Source organism: Charadrius vociferus, unplaced genomic scaffold (assembly GCF_000708025.1).
Source record: "Charadrius vociferus isolate BGI_N301 unplaced genomic scaffold, ASM70802v2 scaffold323, whole genome shotgun sequence".
In the NCBI taxonomy this organism is placed as follows: domain Eukaryota; kingdom Metazoa; phylum Chordata; class Aves; order Charadriiformes; family Charadriidae; genus Charadrius; species Charadrius vociferus.
The window spans coordinates 1,362,870-1,370,554 of record NW_009647692.1 but is presented as its reverse complement, the minus strand read 5'-3'; positions in this window follow the sequence as shown (position 1 = coordinate 1,370,554).

Below are 7,685 nucleotides of genomic sequence, written 5' to 3'. Positions count from 1 at the left end.
CAACCTGAGGAGGGCCTTCTCTGCTGTGAGGGCGGCAGAGCAGTGGCACAGGCTGCCCAGAGAGGTGGGGGAGTCTCCCCCTCTGGAGCCATCCCAAACCCGCCTGGACGCCGTCCTGTGCCACTGCTGGAGGTGCCCCTGCTCTGGCGGGGGGTGGGATGGGGGAGCTCCAGAGGGCCCTTCCCACCCCACCACTCTGGGATGCTGTGACTCGGTGATTCCTTTTCGTTTGCAAAATGACTGCTGGCTTTGTATTCTTTCCATGACATGTACCGTACGGACCCACCTGTCCTGTGCTGGACAGAGTTCAAAATGGGAAGAAACTTTTTCTCAAGGATTAAGCTATGGATTTTCTTTTGCGTTCTCTGCTTCCTCCCTGGCTGCGATAGGATCTCTTAAATGTGAGAGGAGCAAGCAAACGATCTGACTACGTTAGTAGTAATCACAGAATGATGGATTATACTTTAGAGAAATTAGAGATTCCATACAAAATATTCACACGGGAGCTTTTTTCCTGGAAAGTCTAATCAGCAAAGGATAATTAAAATTCTAGCACATTGTTTCACACAATTTCTAAATGCAAATACTTCTGTTTCAGTAGAAATCTCATTTGGATGCAGAGCACCAGGAGCCTAATCCCTGATACTTGGTCTGATACGAAGAAATAGTCCATTATCAAGATGTCATAAGAGCTCAAATATTCTAAAGGAACTTAATGGAACACTATTTTCTGAAACTGAGGCTTATGCCATGCACTGGAAATGGATAAAGACGTATTAAGTTGGTGTCTGCTGTTTTGCCTTAGAGGTATAAACAAGCTCATTGTCAAATCCCGGTTGAAGTTTGTTTGATCACAATCTCTCCCAGTGTATGTGTTTATGTTCTGAAAACTCCAGAGGAATGAGGTCATTTTGTGTATCTAGATTTTTCTTCCCCTCGCAAGCAATGCCTTTCCCACATATTACAGTCATTTGCAGAGGTTGTTACTTAAATATTATAAAGCAGTATTTTAATTATTCTGGATGACTAATCAGGTCGGCCTAGATTATCACATTGCCCCGAAGGATAATTCAAGGTTATCACTTCCTCTCCCTGAAATTCTGTTTCCTTACTCATTTATCACACAACGGGGGTCAAAATGAGGAGAGATTTCAGAGGAGAGGAAGACCAGATAGACCTTGTGACTTCCGAAATGACTAATACTTTCTGCATTCTTTTCTGTGTGATCCTACATAAAGGGCAGGAGTTTTAGGCACAGACAGGGAGCTGGAGGTATGGAGTGCCACTGGGATGAGACCAGGAGAGGTAAAAATGGGGTAAGAGCTGCAGGGCAGCCAGGAACCTCCCGTGCTCTTTCACCGGAAGGTGTTTTCATTAGGTTCGGTGTACCAAGGGAAGTGATTGTACTTTACTTCCTAATGGCACTGAAGCACTTCAGCATTGTTTTTCTCCTTCATAACAAATCGGGAACATTGCAGATATCACAGCTCTGTTACCGGGAAGGTGCAGATTAAATCCCCATTACAGACTCACAGAATGGTCAGGGTTGGAAGGGACCTCTGGAAATCATCTAGTCCAACCCACAAACTCCCTGTAGTGGATGCTACTATAAATAACACAAACTTTTGCCTCCTTCTCTTGGTTGTGCTGTGATTAATTGTTTTTTACGTTTTTAATCTTTATCTGTACCTCATACTGCTGTGTGTTACTGCAGTGTGGGAGAGCTGCCCCTCGCCAAAGCTTTGGGGGGCTGTAGCATATGGGCACCTGGCTGTAATGAGCAAGGATGCTCGTTACCCTTGTTGTCACTGTGTCTGTGGCTTGGGACCTTTCAGCTGCTTAGACAGACTGCTCCCCCGGGAAAGCAGCCCTGGTTCTCCTGTCTGGGAGTTTCAGTTTGGGGCTCTGACTCCGTTTCATTGGGAAACACTCAACGGTACGTGTTCCTTCTTAACTGTTTCAGTTTTTCCCAGCAGCCTTTTGCTTTTGCTGTTCACTGCTCTCTTGTTGTTTGTGAGTGTCCCTAAGGACATCTCATGCTCCATCCCCAGGGCTGAATTCTCTGAATTCTGCAGCAATGCACCAGGTCTGATTACCTGAAGGCAGATTGTAAGATACGGCAGAACTCACATAAAGATTTTTTCTGACCCTTGCTCTTGCCAGAGCATCCAGTGTCCTTCCAGCCCTGCCCAGAAACCCAATATTCCTACAAGTTTAGTAAATTCATCCACTGACTCATCCAAGGCATGTTCCTATTCTCAAGCGTTATGTGTGTATCCAGCTGAGAACATCCCTCTTAAATCTGTCAGCATTGTCGTCTGATGTCTTTTGAGCACAACTGGTTACACTTGCACCCCTTCTCTCTCTCTCGGTAGCAAAGCAGCTCACCTGCTACAGGTACGTCCTCCGGCAGCGTGGCGCACCCGGGAACATGTACGCTCATCACATGTTCACTGTCCGTTCAGCTTGATTATGGTCCCCATCTACTCTGCATTCCGCAGTGCGTAACCTGCACAGTGTTTCCTCTGTAAGCGATGCTCCTTCTGGGTAACACCTTATCTTTACTCCACCAGGCAGGATTCTCAGTAAAACCATATTATATTTGCTTGAGTGCATGTCTTCATAGAGCTCTGTAGTGCCGCGTGATCAGCTGTGTCAAAGGCTACTCACACCCACACAAACCTACCCAACGAGTCACGGAGGAATGCCCATCACTCAGATGAACTGTGAAATTGAAACCAGTCTCAATGTGCTCAGGGACACAATAAAAGACCGGGCCTGATACTTTTTTTCCCTTAACACTACAGAAAGCCCTGTGTAATTTCCATTAAGTTCAGTGGAATTATTTCTCAGTTAGATCAGCTGATTTTAAATTATAATCACACAGCCTCAGAGATGGGATTTGGGTTTAGTAGCATCAGCACATCGATAAAGTACGTCTTTTGTTGCAGCGCCCAAGGTCTAAGCTCCATGGACACAATAGCATTCACACCGCACTCCTGCTCAACCCAGTTGTGACAAAGGGGCTGGTATTGGGATACACAGCCGTAAGTCAATGGTTTAGCAAAGTTCTGCATAAATTCACAGTTGGTGGATCCGTACTCTTATTTTAACTTACGTTAAACACAGATACTTTTGCAGCGCACGGAAATGCCACTGCCCATACACCAAAGATGGCCTTTCTTCCCTCCTCTCTCTTCTTAAGCGATGAGGTGCACAAGAGGGACGGAAGAGGGAAAGTGTCTGATGGAAAGATAAGTCTTTAAGAAGTGGGAGAATCTCAAGACCGGAATTTAGTTTTCTGCTTCTTAAACAACCTTTTCGTAAGCCCCATGTTAGCCTGTATGAATTTATGAATATAAAGACTCTTTGTTACTGAACAGTTTTTACCAGCTGCTGCTCTATTTCCTTCCCATGAGTCATGCTATTAGCTTATGCTGCCCCATTTAATTTCAACGGCTGCTTAAGCCCACACAAGATTTTCTAAAATAAAATGTAAAAAAAGCTTATTTGAAATAGACATCAAGCGGTTTGAATGGATGGTGTATGGCACTGCCCTGCGGAGACAACACGCGCTGCTTTGCTGGGCTTCCAAATAACGCTGAGCAGCGCAGAGTCCTCAGCTGCGGTGTCTTAGAGCTACTGTTAAATGGAGCTGAAAATTGGGAATGAAGCTTACCTGGGGCAGGAAAGTAATCCTGCTACTGCGGATTTGAAAATCCATGAGGAGAAACATAAGGAAGGTGAATTTTAACCCCATTGAAATTAATTAGACCTAAGGGTCATCTTTACCTGGGTGATCGATAGCCAGCCAGATAGATAGATAGATAGGGATTTGCTAGATTTACAGATACTTGCTAAGCAACCAGCAGTTCTATTTTTGCTACTGTCTTTGAAGCATTGCTATATTTGGCACTGCGCAATGCTTTTATCAATGGCAAATCGTGACCTGACTGGCACTACTGTCAAGACCTCAGTCTAAAGTAATAATTAACTGCCTGCCTGCTACCGCATTGTAAAGTCTTACACAGACTCATGGAAGCAACGCAGAGGCCTATGGTATCACTTTCCATCATCTCTTCTTTTGCATCGCTAAAGCCACAAACAAAAAGGATAGTAGTAAGGATCTGCTGGACATGTTGAGGGGTGTTTCTTGTTTCTGAGAAGAGTGGACATCTAACTATTTTTGATCCGTAAAGCAACAGCACACCGGGCACTGTGAAGGACCCCAGAGCCATGGCCCTCTTGTGAACACCACGTTTACCTTTGAACTTTCCCAGTGAACTCTCCGCTGGTATCCAAACATAGGTCCAGTCTTTCTTTTTTATTATTTTTTTTTAATTGTCTGGCCACATGGGCAACGAAAATGTTGGAGAATCAAACTGCTGGCCGCTAGTAGCTATTCTTGCCCCAAACTTGAACCTGACTGATTAAGGACCTGGGCACTCATTGACCCATTTTGCATTTTTGTAATCTTTTTTTCATTATGAGTGTAATCTTGCAGGACTGCAGGTCCACGGATTTCCTAAATATCATCATGTGACTTCAAGGCAGCAATGAAACAAAAACATCACCTCTGCCTTACTTGCAGTTGTAACAGGGATTGAGAAACAGGGATAAAGCATTCCAAAGCTGCAAAGGGCAGGGAAAAATGCCAAGTGCTTTCGAGAGTATGTAGTATGACAGGAAAAGCCAGCTCCAGAAGAAAGGAGAGAGAAGGGAAGAGGGAAAATACTTCCTCACTCAGTAAGAAAGGAAAGGAAAAGAAAAGGTTACACCTGTGAAACACATGAGCTTCCCCCAGCCTAATCCTGTAATGGAATTGCACTTAAAATATTTTGCTGTGTTAGACTGGCAGAAGTGAAGTGGTCAATTCATCTTTTCCTTCCACATACAGAAGTAGTTACACTGCTATAAAAGTCTATTTCTATTCTGAAAAGCAAAAATATTATGCAGTCATGTGCATTTTTACAGTTATATAGCCGTATCTTTATCAGAACGTTCAGTGGCACATTGATCTAAGTTAAAAATAAAAAAAATTACATCCTTTCTTGACACAGTCATGGTAGTACAACCTTCAAATATAGACCAAAAGGGCACTGATTGAGCTGTCTTGTGAGATAGAAGGCTTTATCACACTAGCGTGGAAGGGGTTCTGATTGCAGTTTGAAGATTAGAAGCTGCACAGACATAAATTGAGCATGAGTAAGGCTGCCCAGCCGCCACGTGGCGACTTTATCGCCCTTACACCAAAGTTGAGTAACACAGCTCTTTACCATACGATGTGCTGTTTGCGTTGCAGTAGCTTGTAAGGACTCCCACCGAAACCTAGATCCCTTTATATTAGGTGCTGTACAAATAGAGATTCAAAAGAAATCCCTTCCTTGCAACCGCAAAAGATGAAACAGGCAAAAGCCAAGGGGGCACACGGAAGCCCGGGCAGCTGGTGTGGCTGACTCGGCGGTGGTGCGGCACGTCAGTACCACAGCCACCAGCACAGCGTCAGTCTGGCTCCCAGATCAGTGCCTGTCCTGCGAGGAAACTCTCTCTTCACCAGATCGTCAGAGAACAGCTGAGCTGTCTCTAGAAGGATGTAGGCTCAGAGCTTAGCCGCACTAGTGAGGATAAACACTAATTAGTGGCTTCTAATTTGGGCACTGTAGCAACAAAAAGTGATTTTACCCATTTTTTATGTACTACTATAGCAATGTAAGGTACTATATCACCAAACCTTACCCTGATATTGACGTATTGATTGACAACACTGCCTTGTGTTTCCTACGAACGCTGCTATCAGCCTTCTAATTGCACTGTAAACCGTGTTTGGTGGCACAGGATGTTTATACCGCGTGACGTTCCCTCGGTGCCTCGTCAGGCACCATCACGTGATGCCACAGCAGCACGTCCTGCGTGGGTCCTACCACTCTACCTGCGGCACCCACTGCTCCCCCAAAGCCCTGGTTGCTGTTGTTGCCAGTGAAGCAGCAGCGCATGATGGAGTCCCCTCCTCTTGCAGGGGATGCTCTTCTGCACGTCCACAGCTGATGCTTTGCCATGTCTCGAGTGCCACTGGGCCCGTCACATAGCACAGGGTTCGCCTGACTAAACGGGCAGACGGAGAGGCCTCAGCTGAGAAGGGAAGACCTGGGGAGATGAGGGGGTTGCCCAGACAGGCCACCTCCCCGAACGGCCGCAGCCACATCCCCCCTGCCCCCACCCAGCAGGAGAGCCCAGAGCCAGCCTGGCTTTCAGAAACTTGGGCATTAGTGAAGAAGACAGACGAAACACGGTCCCCCTCCGTCTGCATTACCCTGGTCAGCAAACGCAGCGCTGACGCTCACAGCTGCCCCATGCAGGGTGTTTTTGCAGGAATGGTACTGAGGTTTGCTGCCTTCATGGGAGAGTTACTGTTTGAGGAGTGCTCTTTGGTGCAGCAGCGTGCCCCACATGCAGACTGTGGCCTGAAGTGAAGCACCAGCTAAGGAGATCGACTGAGAGCATCCGGAACCCACGTAATTAGCACCTTGTGTGTGAAGGTGCTGCCTCAGCCTCGGTAGGGGTAAAAGGACAGTCCCTAGGTTGAAGTTCTGGACTCTGGCTCTGGAGGAGTTTTAGTTCTTCCATAGGCTATTCCATACAAACTTTGGTAAATCCTTGATCTTCAGTCTGAATTTGTGTATTCATCTATAAAACAATGCTAATGATGACCAGTAGACAAAGCCATGTGAGCTTTAAATCTTTAATGTAATAATTTTCTGTTTGCAGTACAAAGTGTTACTACCATCACAGCACAGGATGTCTGACTCTAAAGTAGCATTTCTAGCCCAAATTCTACAATGCGTATTTTTAACATACAGTGCGTTACCAAATTCGGATATGTACTTCCTGCTCCTGTCTGGATACAGGCTTAAATTTCAGCTCTTGCAAGAATACTCTCTCTTTCCTGTGTCTTTATTTAACAGCAGCCTTTTCCTGTTCAGAACTCCAGTGACCGGACCATTCCCCGCACAGAAGAGGCGGCGTGCGGCTGCTGTGAGACAAAATGTTCAGCCGCAATTACATTTGTCCTGCAGCCGATCAATCCGTCTGTGGGACTGAGCACGTACATCTCATTCCCCCTGTTTATGGTCATCAAAACGACATCTGGCAAAAAGATAAATTATGCTCCCCCAAAATCCTGCTTTGTCTTAGTGAGGAACCTATTGCTATTGCCAAGGCTTATTTATTAAACATTTTCTGTACAATCTGTGACTTTGAGAGAGATATAATGAGCGTATAACTAGAAATCTCATCAGTCTCTTTCAGGAAACATTTATAAACAGTACAAAATAGACCCAAGTTAAACTTGAACTCATACTTGTGCACATACTGCCACTACACCGCTTGTGCAAGATTATTGTTATATACCAACTTGTGTATTTTCAGTTCTAATGGCAACACCGCGCTGTTACTTTTTCTGCTACAGAGGCTGTTGGGATAATGGAGCACGTAATTACATCCAGCCACTCTTTACTACTCAAATTACAAAACCGGATTTCTGTGCCAGACCTTCAGGAAGTAAGACACGGAAGGAACCTCACAAATAGCCTGCAATTACATTAATGCAGAGAGCAGGTCCTCCTCTTAAAAGCTTTCAGATTCACTGGGGTGACACTGCCTGGCTGACGGCAGAGCCAGACACGACG